The sequence below is a fragment of the Sturnira hondurensis genome, unplaced genomic scaffold (assembly GCF_014824575.4).
Source record: "Sturnira hondurensis isolate 20B ecotype Veracruz unplaced genomic scaffold, ASM1482457v3 Scaffold0007222, whole genome shotgun sequence".
Lineage (NCBI taxonomy): Eukaryota > Metazoa > Chordata > Mammalia > Chiroptera > Phyllostomidae > Sturnira > Sturnira hondurensis.
This window is the reverse complement of record NW_028079853.1, coordinates 193916-206645: the sequence shown is the minus strand read 5'-3', so window position 1 is coordinate 206645 and position 12730 is coordinate 193916. Positions and strand designations below refer to the sequence as shown.

At 47.0% G+C, this 12730-nt stretch overlaps 1 protein-coding gene across 3 annotated transcripts in view; it reads right to left on the bottom strand.

Moving 5' to 3' along the window:
- The window catches only part of MYLK (myosin light chain kinase), a 192266-nt gene that overhangs the window by 134211 nt on the left and 45325 nt on the right, over positions 1–12730 (bottom strand). The gene's annotated exons all lie outside the window — the stretch shown is intronic.

Genomic DNA, 12730 nt, shown 5'->3' with positions numbered 1-12730 from the left:
TGCTGGGTTAAATAAAAATATATTGTTAACGTTAATTTCACTTGTTTCTTTTTACTTTTTAACGTGGCTACTAGGCAAGTCCCGACCACCTAAGGGCCTTGCCCGGTGCTTCTGCGGGGCAGTGCCGCTCTGGACCGCTGTCTTTCTCTGCTAGTAGGAAACACCCACCTCTGCTGAGTCTGAGTATCTTAAGGAAGCACTTTTCTAAGCACTTGATGCATCTGAGCCTCATAGTAATTTGTTCAGATAGGATATTTCCCCAAAGAGAGGGAAACAGAGATAAATTCCAAAAAAACAAATCTTTACACTTTAGGTTTCTTTGAAAGAAATTCCCCCCAGGGCATCAAGCCCTGAATGGATCAGGTGCTCCTGAGTGGACTGATCTTCCAAGGAGCAGGGCTCAGACTGGCCTGTCGATTGATACATGGCCTGGGACCCCGAACGGGGGGATTTTAGTACTGGAAATGCACTGAAGACACCACAGAAACCTCTTGAGAAAGACAATGTTTGCACCACAGAACGTGGTAGCCAAAGCTTTCATCCATGTATCCACGCCAAGACAAGAGAGACTGAGTACAGATGAAGAAAAACCCAAATTCCCTGGGTGACCCCAAATGGAACTCACAATGAAGGTCTTCAGTGGCCTGTAGTAATAACCCTCCTCACAGCCCCAGTAAGGACAGAGGGAATGCCGTATCAGCACGTGGGAGAAAGGGGGTGAGGAGGCGGCCTGTGCATGCGCGCTCGGGCAAACTAACACATCAACTCCCTAAGCAGCTAAGGAAGAAATAACTGAGCTAGAAGCAGCAGCTGTCATCTTCTGACTATGCTTGCTTCCCTTCCCGGGTGCCCAGCCCCCAGCGCACCCTTAGACCCGTTTCTCAGTAGCCAGGGTGTGGATGTCTTCCTAGGAAAGGGGTCCTGGAATCACAGGTGAAATCCCCACAGCAACTCCCTTGTGGTCCTCGGCCACCCCTTCTGTGCCATGCGAACCTCACGAGGCCCGCCTCCCATTCTCACTCATCCGTAGTCGGGCCTCAATAGGAAAACAACCCCTCCCCCAAAACCTCCAATCACTATTACCCATCTTGTTTGTGATTTCTGGAATCAAACGAACAAGCAAACACATAACAATCTCTTTCCTTTCCAAATCCAAACTATACTTAGGTCAGAGACCAGCTACCCACGAGGGCATGCTTATTCTGAAGTCACCTCCCCAGAAGCAGACAACAGAGGCCAAAGCCACTGCAGCCTCACCAAGGCACTGGTGTCCCACCTCAGGGTGACAGGGACCGCATTCGGCTTTCACATCTATTATAATGTGAAACAAAGACAATGGTTGTCTCTGGGTGTCTCCTCTTTTCCTTCTACTTAACTATTGTTCTCTGATATTTATGTGAACAACACCCTTGAATTTTGTAAAACAGGAAAAAAATTAAATGAAAATGTGTTCTGTTTATATTAGTGTGTTTACATAATGAATGTTAGCACATTCAGTAACTTGTGGAGGCCCTCAAAAGTACTTAAACTTAGCCCTGTAAATAAAAACACCACATGAATAAACATTATGCATGCTCGGAGGTGACAAATGCCATGAACCTACATAAAAAACTTGTCATCTTGTGACACTGTGTTGGCACAGAGGTTCATGCGGAGGCATATCAGACAACAATGACTCTGTTAAAGACAGATTCTTATCTGTTAAAGCACATTTTCAGGAAACAACTAAGGAAAAGAAACTCTTCCCTACAGAAGGAAGCCCTTGAGGAGCCTGGTCATGCGGTGAATTTGCAAAACATTGTTATCTTCTCCCCCACCCCACGACGCAGGACCGGCCTAGCCTCCAGAAGATGATCACCCAGCCTTCTGTGAGCTCCGGAGAGAGGGAGGGCACAGCACTGTAGCTGGGCATGGATGAATCATTAACTGTACCCAAGGTGTCCTCAGCATTCCACCAGCAAGTCCTCCGGCCCCCTGCAGCAGGGCCAGCTCTGGTGGCCCATCAGTCCCTGAGGCGTCAATGATTAACCAGGGACACTGCAAGTGTTCCAGACCTCAGGGACGCAGATCCCTCTTTCCCTTCCCATTTTCCTCTCATTGACACACACACACACCCTAATTTCCTTCTGAAATGTTCTGTTAAAAATAAATTCTTTGGGATTTTTAAATATTCGGAAACTGGCACCTCTTAGAAAGCGCAGTTTGCAATGGGACTTCTGCCCACCTTGCACCCGAAGCAAAAGCAGGAATTTCTGTGACCTCATTCTGTTCCAAGGTCTGAATGATTTGCAACTTCACTTCTTTTCCTCCCAACATGGGAGAAACTTGTTTGGCCACTGCCTATCATTTAAAAAAAATTATTCAACTTCAAGCAAACCCATTTTTACTGCCTGCCCACTCTCCTGGGCTCCTGGGTGGGGAAGGAAGAAGAGCCTGGGCCCACATCCTTGGGATGCCTGGGAACAGCGCTGCCCCCCCTGGGTGCCTTATCTGCCTCCATCGCAGGCCTTCAGCCAAGAAGCTGCAGCTGGTATTTTTACAGCCGGTATTTTTACAGCCTGGTCCAAGGCCACACTAAAACCCCAGTGATACTTTGCCTTTTGGAGGGCCTCTGCATCGAGAATCTTATCTGATTCTGGAACACTATGAGGAAGGTGTCTTTGATTGGGTTCCTCCAAAGCAGAGCCTGAAATAGGGATTTAGGGAGCCCTGCCTGCAAAACCTTAGCCAGCAATCGCTGCAGCTGGAAATGGATGTGCCCACCCGGTGAAGGGGTCTAGGTGGGGCCCCGGCGGCACCTGCGGCAGCACACAAAGCCAACCACAGTGTTGAGACCAGAGAGGTGAGAAAAGAGGCCCGGAGAAGTGGATGGCTTGCTGGTGATTTCACATGGGCAGATGAACTGGCAGACTGGGACCACAGTACTGGTCTCCACGTTCAGTGGTTGTCTCTCTGTGCCTCCTTGTAAATGCAAGAAACTGCAAGAAACAAATTCCTGTTGTTTAAGCTACCCAGTCTGTGGTATTTGGAGGAACACATTCAGTTTATAGCCCTGGCCAGTTATTCTGAGAAAACAGACCAAGACTTGCTTATGGCGTGGCCATATCATACAAGCGGGGAGCAGACATTGCTTTAATTGAGACGAGATTTAGGGTCTATTAGAGATAGACACTTATCAGTGCTTTGGGTTCTACAGGATTTGTCCCACCGAATGGTCTAAGACAGACAGGCTTGGTGCTATGCGCCCGAGACAACCCTAGGAGGGTCAGTGCCTTGCAGAGAGGGGCAGGGCCGAGTGCTGGGGTCTGGAGTAGCTTTCGGGCCTCTTCAGGAGAAGGCCCCTCCCACCACTGAAGCCGTCTGGTTCTGAACAGTGACCCACTTAGCTTCTGGGGAAGGTTCTCCCCTCCCCCTCCAGTCTCCTCTGGGTCCAGACCACAGCCTTAGTTCCCTCTAACCCTCCGTATGCGAAAACTGAGTGACCACAAGCAGAAATGCTCATGAACGTGAACAGACAGCCCTGACTTTACACCATAATGAGTTTTTGGAAATGGCCCCAAAGAGGGTCATTCTAAGGAGAATCATGTTTGCCGCAGTAACCACATTTAATTGGAGGTTGTGTTCTTGAACAAAAGCCCAGGATCAAATAAATCAAGGCCATACTGACAACTTGTCATAAAAATAAAGACATAGTAACTATAACCCCTATAATAATTTAAAATAGGAAAACTATGCTCCAGCTCTATAAAATGTCCTCAAAAACCTTTATGGCCTCAGAAGGCCTTTAAAAGGAACGGGGGCTCCTTCCGTGTGTGTTGGATGGTAAGGAGAAAGCTGGGAGGCAGGCGGGCAGCTGCTTGCTGCTAAGTTCCACCTACCTCTCATAGTTGAGGGATAGTCATTCAGAACCTGGTGCTTTAAAAAAAAAAACAAACTTTTGACAGCTTTTCTTTGAAAGACCATACCATAAAAGCAAGCTGGGTAAGAGGGGTACGAGGAGGTGGAGACCCTCCCCAGATCAGAACCTGGTGCTGTCTCGAGATTTACTGAATGACTAAAAGTGAAACATTCTTAAGGGCACTGAGCCTCTTAATAGTTCTCTGACACATGTAAAGGGTTTCCAGTTGGTTCCAAGTTGCTACAGAGCCCGAACCCACAGCAGTGGCAGGTTCTCTGTCTCCACGACCCTTGCAAGACTCAGGAAAGCACATCTGTCTTCTCCTAAGCTTGGTGAGGGAGAGACAGAGGGTGATTTTGCTGTTTTTGATACCTCCTACATGCCTTTGGTTTCTGGGCGAGGTTGTCCCTGTATGTACGCCACAAGCCCATACAGCTGCTGTGCGTGGCTGGACAGGAGGGGCAGCTGAGACTCTGCCCACGTCTGGACCAAAGGAAGGAGACCAAAAGGAGGGAAGGCAGGATTGAGCTGAGGCTGGGGTGGAAAGGGACGGCCCACCAGGACACTGGGGAGTGAGAAACTGCACAAAGAAAATGTCAGCAGTGAGGTGAGACATCCTTAGGGCCAAGAATAACAGACTTGAGGGGTTGTCAATAAATACTTCTTTGAATCCTGTTGAGTAATTGAATCGATGCTGGGAAAGGCTGAGCCTGGAGGAAGGGACACTAAGGAAACCTGTCTCCCTGGAGCTAGACAAAGCTGAGCCTGCAGCATGGCTGTCTGCAAGCTTTAGTTGCCTGCCTGCCTGCCTGTAGCACATGACTCTCAGCTTCACCCCCCCTGCCTCAAGGCAGCTTCTTCTCTAGTAAATAAGATCTATGATAAATGGACTAGAACACAGCTGGTCACTTAAAAATTGAAAAATGATAGGGAATAAACCAATGGCACTGGGCAACTAGTTGCCAAAGAATCCTCAGCCCCGTCCCTGAGTACATAAACTCACCCAAAGAATAAACGGACATGGAGGCACAGCAGGGAGAGTTAAAACTCTAACACCCCCAACAAATCAGATCACAAAAAAAGCCTGAAAAACTTACATCTTGGGTATGGTAGGAGAGTGGCGAGCGAAGGGCGAGCCGTGGGCGTGACACGGCCGAACCTGGGGTCTGCGTCTGTGCCAGCGCCTGGCACATGGCCCATCGGACAGGCACGGACTTCATTCAGGCTTTGATAATCTCGTTGCTAACTGTCAACAGCCTTAAGTGAACCCACAGAATCCACCAGGAAAAGATCACACCAGCTGAAAAAAGCAGTTAGTGAGAGGCTTAAACTGCTGGATGCTCCCTGTCCCTAGTCCAGGTTGCGAAGCAGTGAGGACGAAAGTGGTTCCGTGACAAATAAAGTCATGATGTTGAGAACCATTCCCCAAAGTGGCCCTGCGGATGCCACCTGGGCTTCAGGGACAGATGCTGCAAGTGTCTCTGTGATGACCTCTCTCACTCTCTAGCTCGAGTTTCTTTCCCTACGGTCCAAGACACTGACGTGTCCTGAGAACTTCTGGTTCCTCCCAGAGACAGGCCAGGCAGGTCATAGCTTGGGGCTACACCTCAGGTTTTCTGAATCTTTCAAAAACAAAAAAGATCTATTTCCTTTAATCTAGATCAATCTTAACAATGCATGCAACTTTTTAAATTCCTTTTTAATGATACCAGCACCTAAAAGCTTTCGAAGCAGTCCAACAAAGAAACAGAATTCTAAGTGTAATTGGGAACCTCTCGGATGTTTTCTTAGTTCTTCCAAATTCAGTCTTCGTATAAAAATGAGGGTACTTCTTTCTGGAGCCCCAGTCCTTGCAGGATGGCAGAGGGGTTTCTGCCTCACCAGGAGCCTCTCTGCACCAAGTCCTGAGTTCTGCTTCACTCCCACCCATGAAGGCTTCTGAGAACACCGCCTCTGCAGCTGGCCAGGCTGGCTCCGGAGCTCATGCTCCTGATTCCGCTACCAAGTTGAGATGTGCTCTCAAATACACGGAAATAGTAATAAGAGGCATGTGAATCATAGAAGTTTAACAAATTAGTGCTGTGGTTTGTTGTTGTTTTTTAAGTTGGGCAGGATCTTCTGCCCACCCTTCCCAATGTAAGTTGCACACCCCTTCTCTGAGGCACGGCTCCATCCCCCTCTGCATACGACACTGATTCTGGAGAGGGTCAGCTGCCTCCTGGACAGGGTACTTGGGTTCCAAAAATGAGCATATGATCTAAGGTAGACAGTCATTGATAATTCTTCCCGGCAATTTTAAATTAGAATGAAAGGAGAGCAAACTGTCTCTTTTTTTCATAGGGATTCTGAGCTGAAAAGATATAAGCTTGAAGCTGTCTGCATCTATCTTCTCCCCTCCCTGCCCCCCACCTTTTTCTTGCCCCCACCCGAGAAGAGGAAACCATCTACAAAATAAGATATCACACACACAGTGGAGAAGGGACGGAGGCACTGTCTGACAGAGCTGTGGTGGACTCCACATCCACTCAGTTACATGAGGCAACACGTCTCTATCATTTATACCAGATGGAGCTGGTTTCTCTCTCCTGCAAACGAGAGTTCTAACTAATTCAGGGAGGTATCTGGTCTCTAGAATCAGGTTTGTTTGTGGATCCTGGCTGCATGGATCACCTGTTGCCTGACCTTGGACAAGGTACTTAACTTATCTGGCCCTCAGTTGACAATTGAAATGAATGACTCTAAGATGGGGTGATACCAGTACTCACTTCCATGGAAAAGTTTATGATCAAATGAGATAGCACATGTACAATAGCACACTATAAGTGCTAAAGGTTAGATCCATCTCTTCTTCAAAATCAGTAACTCTTTAAAATCAGGGGCCCTACAATGCATTCAGCTCCTGGCTCTGTTAATAGCCTGAAACTGCGCCCTTAGAAATATCAGGAGAGGTGAGCCTCAGGCTTGCTGAGCCTCCCCTCGCACAACTCACATTCTTACAGGCAACCTCAGGCATCACACCCTGATGAAAAGGAACACTGGGAGAACAACTTCTGCCTTGGCTGAACTAGCGTATTTTCTTTCAAAGAGTAAACCCCATTAGAGAAGTGATTGTTTCTATGTGACATCACAAGGCTCATTTTAAAGTGAATGCTCAGCCCGTAGTGCTGCCGGCACCACCACCCCTGTCCTGCGGCACCCTGGGCCCCTTGGAGACAGAGCCCCTCCCCTTGACCTCTGCCTCCTGACTAATGCAGCCATGGAATGTCAAGGACATTAGTGAGTGTTGGGAAAGAAAGAAATCTGGGGCAATAAATCTGGAGTTCCTAGCCAGTCGTGGGTGGACCTGGAGAGAGAGAGAGAGAGACATACACCTCACTGGCAGAAGGGGTGGAGCAGAGGGCCCACTCCAAACAACACCCAGCCCATTTGGTGAGGCCTCCTCACCCCTCACCCAGCAGGGCCTGGATGACAAGACTCTGAAACTGGCCACAGATTGTACTGGGAAGGCCCTGCCCCATGAGGACTTTCTGGGAATATAAGGTAATTCTGTTTGAAAGCAGAGGTGGGCAAAAGTAACCCAAGGGTCCTAACAATCCAAGAACATCTCAACTTGGTCCCCTTGTCTTAAATTCTGATTTTTGGTCTCTTCGGGCAGCCCTTCAACCCAGCACCTGCTCCATAAGCACATCCCCACATAAAGCTTGCATTCTGCTCAGATTCTCCCAGGTGGCCGGCTGTGAGGGAGGGGGTGTGAGCAGGTGGGGCTTCGGGAGTAGGACCCTTCATGCTGCCTGCACATCTCTGGGATGCTATCCAAAAATACCAGGCACCAGGGGCGGAAAGCACTCATAAGAGTGTGCTGCTTTATGGCGGAATGATCTCCCCAGACCCTACCTGCCCAGTGGTGTCCTGATCTGAGTAGAGAGTTACAGCAGGCAAGGAGTCAAAAGCTGCTGCTTGTGCATGTCAGTGTCTGCCTGTCCACCTGGCTGAAAAGCACAATCAAACATGGTTTCCTACATTGCTTTTATTGTCACCAAGACAATACATATATACATGGTGACTGGGCACTGTAAGCTGCAGCAACAACAACAGAAGCAGGACTCTGTTCCACCCACCCACTTTCAATTTCTACTTCCTTGAGGCAATCATCAACTCTTTTAGCCATTTCATCTGGCATTTCCTTCCATATTTCTAAACTAGAACCTTTCACAACTACTGTTTTATTTCTTTAATATTAGACATTATTTCTTTTTTTAAAAGACTTTATTTATTTATTTTTACAGGGAAGGGAGGGAGAGGGAGAAGGAGAAGGAAAAGGAGAGAAAGATCAGTTGCCTCTCACATGCCCCCAGCTGAGGACCTGGCCCGCAACCGGGGCCTGTGGCCTGACCTGGAATCAAATATGCGACCTTTTGGTTCACAGGCCAGCACTCAATCCACTGAGCCACACTAGACAGGGCTAGATATTATTTCTTAAGTGTCTGCATAGAATATGAGCTTTTAGCGCTCAAATTTCCCTCCACATAAACCCTTTTCCTACCTCGGATAATCGCATCATAATTTTTATGTCATTGTGCTGGTGTTTGCTTCATGTTATCTTTGCTTACTACCAAGCTGCGGAATACATAACAATTAAATCTCTTGAATTTTTCATTTTTCATGGAGTTAATAATGGTCATGCTTTTTGATTTGCTTTGTTTCTTTTTAAGAACCCCAACTTCTCAAGAGAACTATAAAATTCTTCTTAGCAACGGCTAATTGCATCAGACGATGAATTCATCAGTGGCTTTTATTTTTTTTCTCCTTTGGAGATATCCCCGAAGCATTCCGTTATCCTTCTTCACTCTAAACTGCATGCTTTCTAGACTCAGTGCCGTGACTTTCATCACGCTCTTGGATTTTCTCCATGTGTGCCACCATTTTGGTTGAACATCTCCCCCTCCAGCGGTTTCTTAAGAATGAATGAATAGAAGGCTAAGATTTTTAAATCTGGCATTTCTGGAAGTGTTGTTATCCTTCCTTTATACCCAACTTATAGTTTGTCTAAGTATGGAATTACAGGTGAAAAATACTTTTTTCTTCAGACATTTGAAGGCAGTGTTCCTGGCCTACAGTGTTGCTGTTAAGAGGTGCAATGCCATGCTGATCCTTCCTTCACCTCTGCCCTGGTGTGTGTGTTCCTTCCAAACTTTTAGAATCTTCTCTCCCTTTCTGACAGTCTAAAATTTTGTGATGATTTGCCTCAGTTGTCATCCTTGTTCACTCACTGTGTCGGGCCCTTGGGTATAGGTCTTATCATTACTCATTGCGTATCTTTCCATTTTGAGTTTTTGTGTTCTGACAATTTTTCTCCACTGCTTTTTTTTTAATGTTCTCTTCATAGAAGTTCTATGAGTTGGACATTAGCCCTACTAGACTCAGCCTCTACCTTTCTTTTCTTGGTTATTTTCTACCTCCATTTTTTTGCTCTTTCCAGATTTCCTTGATTTTTATCTTCCAACCAGTCTTTTGAACTTAGTTATTATTTTGGCTATCATTAACTTCAAAAAATCCGTTCTTTTTCAGTTTTTGAAAACTGTTTGGAATAATCTCTTCTTCTTATTTAATGGAAGCACTATCTTACCTCCGAGGTAATTTCTTTTAAACTTTTCCATTTTCTGTAATCTTCTGGTCTACTTAGTAAGAAGTAGACCTTTTCTGGGGGGAGGGGGTTCTTTTTGTCTATTTCATAACAGAGGTTCCCCTGTACATCTGATGATCCTTCACTGATTTCGCATACAGTGAAGAAATTAAAAATTCCACGAACCCCGGTGGGGACTTTCCAGACCTCCAGTACAGTGAATGGGCAAACACCCTCAACTGTCCGTATCTGTGGCTCCCCTTTCTTAGAGGATCTGTTTCCACAAAGAAACTGCACTCTCCCAATTTCCTGCTTTGGTGGTGGTGGTGGCAACACAGTAATTAAGTCTGTCTACCAGCGTTTAGGACTCAAGGGACGGCCACGCAGGGCCTGATTTCAGCACGCTGATGTTCACTCAGCCCCTCTCCCTTCTGCGTAGGACACTTCGCCCCACAGGCAGCTTGGGTCTGGGATCCTTCAATCCTTCTGGGTGTGGGGGAGGGGCGGCGGCTGGGCAGTAGAGCACAGAAGGGACCTGGGGACCCACTGCTCCTCTCACAGACGCTGTTCGCCAGTCCTCCTGTTTTCAGCTTCACTCCATAACCCAAGCTTTGAAAGTACTTGATGCCTCCAATTCCTCAGCCTTTTGAGGAATTTTCTGGCACAGGCAGGCTTGCTTTGTCTTGCTGCCCACTCCCCTCACCACAGGCATAGCACAACTCAGAATGTGGAGACCCAAGTCAGCCAATCACCTGTTAGCTTTCCATTGTTCGTCCATTTGTTGACATCTCTTATCTGCTGTGGTCTCTCTCCAATTCTATCTGCCCTCATGGGTTTATAAGTTCTTATAAAAACTCACTTTAAAGATGTTTATTATTTTTTTAAAAACTTAGAAAATAGCACATTGGCAAGGATGGGGAGACATCAGATTCCTATACTTTGCTGGTGAGAATGTGAAATGTTGCAGCTGTTGTGGAAAATTGTATCATGTTTCCTCAAGAGAGGAAACACAGAATTACCATATAATCCAGCAGTTTCCACCTCTGTGTAAACACCTCAAAGAGCTGAAAGCAGAGACTCAGAGAGGTATTTGCACACCCACGTCCACAGCAGCGCTATTCACAATAGTCAAAAGGGGAAGCAACCCAAGCATCCGTCAACAGATGAGTGGATAAGCAAAATGCCACATGTACACAATGTAATATTACGTAACCGTAAAAAATAACAATAACATAACAATGTAATAACAATATTACACTGTTATGTAATAACAGTGTAATATTATGCAACCATAAAAAAGAAGAAAATTCTGATACATGCTACAGCATAAATAAATGAGCCCTGAAAACATGATGAGTGATAGAAGCCAATCACAAAAGGACTAATACTGTACGATGACACTTACGTGAGCCACCTAGAGGAGTCAAGTTCATGAGGCAGAAAACAGAATGGTGGTTGCCAGGGGCTGGGGAGAGGGCGGAAAAGAGGAATTTTTATTGTTTAATGGGTACAGAGTTTCAGTTTTATAAGACAAATTAGCTTGGGAAATGGATGGTGGTGCTAATTGTACAATGTAAGTGTACTCAATACCACTTAAGTATACATGTAAGCATTGTAAAAATGGTCAATTTTATGCTATGCATATTTGACACAATAAAAAAATCGATGAGCCATATATATGTGGATACCTATTTCTAATTGCTGTTTTGTCTTAATTATCTATATCTTTATCCCTTTGCCAAATACTATATTGCCTTTAGTGCAGTAGCTTTATGTTAAGTATTAAAATGAAGAAAAAGAAATCTGAAAAAATATAAGTCAGATCAAAGTCACTTTGATTTAAACATTTTCCAATGGCTTCTTATTGCACTAAGAACCAATCAGCATGGCCTACCAGGCTCTATGAAATCCGGCCCTGCCCATTCTCTTCCCACTCTGTCCCTGTCCGCTGCACGCCTGCCACACAGTCCTGCTCTCTGGGCCAGGAAATAAGAAGACAGCAGGTTCTCCACCCAGCGTGGCTCCCAGTCTGCCAGATGACAGGGGTAAGCCGTCACCCAGAGCATGTGCAGTTGGCACTGCAGAGGCACGGAGGAAGGTGGGGAGAAGCTCAGCGGGAACCAGGGCGGAGCGGGAATCCCAGGCCGTGTCCAGCCACAGCCTCTGCACCAAGGGAGCTGCACTGGCCCGACTGAGGGGACTGGGTTTGTAAGAACCAGCCATTCCAGTTTGACTAGACAAGAGATGGTTGTCGACCTTATGTCGGAGGCTCAGGGACCCCACACCGGGGTGGATGGGGGAGAGGTGAACCCAGGCGGATTCCAGGCCAGGGCAGTGCAAGTCTAGCCAGGATGGGCCCTGGGGCTCCTGCTCCGCCTCCAATGTCTCTCCACAGACAGTTCCAGGCTAACCAGCGCAGCTCTCTTCAGCTGCCTCAGCCTGATTTATTGCTCCTGCCAACTTAGTTCCATGCAGTGCAGTTCTTGCATGTATTGTTCAGGAATTTTAGGGCAGGATAGATGAAGAAATAAATGCTGACGAGGCACTGGAGGTCCTCAAACAAGGTCCTGTTGTGAGCAAGTCTTTGTATGTGGTGCTTGTCTGGGTGTTTGTGGGTGGCGTGTTGGTGGTGTGTTGGGGACAGGGGAATGCCAAAAGGGTTTGAGTCCTAGTGCAAAACACACATTTAAAGCAGATTTAAACATTCCAGTCCAAGCCATTGAAATTTATTTTCTGAAGAAGCATCTGGAAAAATGGAGGGAAAAGCTGCCCAGTTATTTAGTAAAAACAAAACTCAAACTTTCCTTTCCCCCTCCTGCCAATGTCCCTTTCAACTATGTGATCCTCCGGGAGCCATGGGGGCTGGGGCCCAGCTGAGCTGGCAGGAGCATCTTCATCCCCACAGGGGGCTGGCCCTGTACCCTGCAGCCACAGCCACTGACTAGAAGGCGGGGTGCCTCCCCTCTTCCCGAAGCTGTGTTTGCAGGGTTAGTGCAGAATGCTTCAGCCTGACCAACCGCTGGCTGGTTAGGGCGGGATTCCAAACCAGCCAGTTTCCCAGATTGCTGCAGGAGAAACTCAAGGGTTTCTTGTGTTGGGCGCTTTGCAGCCCAGACAGCCCTTCTCCCAGCCTCACAGAATATGACCGATGAAAGGAGGAGGCTCAACAGGCAGTCTGCAGAAAGCCTGGGCATCTGCTCTCCTCTTCT